This window comes from Penaeus monodon, chromosome 21, assembly GCF_015228065.2.
Source record: "Penaeus monodon isolate SGIC_2016 chromosome 21, NSTDA_Pmon_1, whole genome shotgun sequence".
Taxonomy (NCBI): Eukaryota; Metazoa; Arthropoda; class Malacostraca; order Decapoda; family Penaeidae; genus Penaeus; species Penaeus monodon.
Window position 1 is genome coordinate 2,102,360 of NC_051406.1, and position 216 is coordinate 2,102,575.

At 27.8% G+C, this 216-nt stretch overlaps 1 long non-coding RNA gene across 1 annotated transcript in view; it reads right to left on the reverse strand.

Moving 5' to 3' along the window:
- Nucleotides 1-216, reverse strand: part of LOC119586101 — a 1,178-nt gene that overhangs the window by 610 nt on the left and 352 nt on the right. The gene's annotated exons all lie outside the window — the stretch shown is intronic.

Consider the following 216-nt stretch of genomic DNA (forward strand, 5'->3'; position numbering starts at 1 on the left):
AAAAAATGATAATGATAACAAAATCGTTCGGCAAGCACAGGTCATATATATTTTTTTTAATGGATCTTTCACTTTTTTTAATTATCAAAAGAAACAGAATATTTTCTTTTTCTTCTCTTTATATCATCCAAGTATCGTTCTTTATCATATTTTTCTTTATCTCTCTTTTTTTCCATTTTTTTCGCCGACGTCGCAAGCTCTTTTTTCCCCCAATTT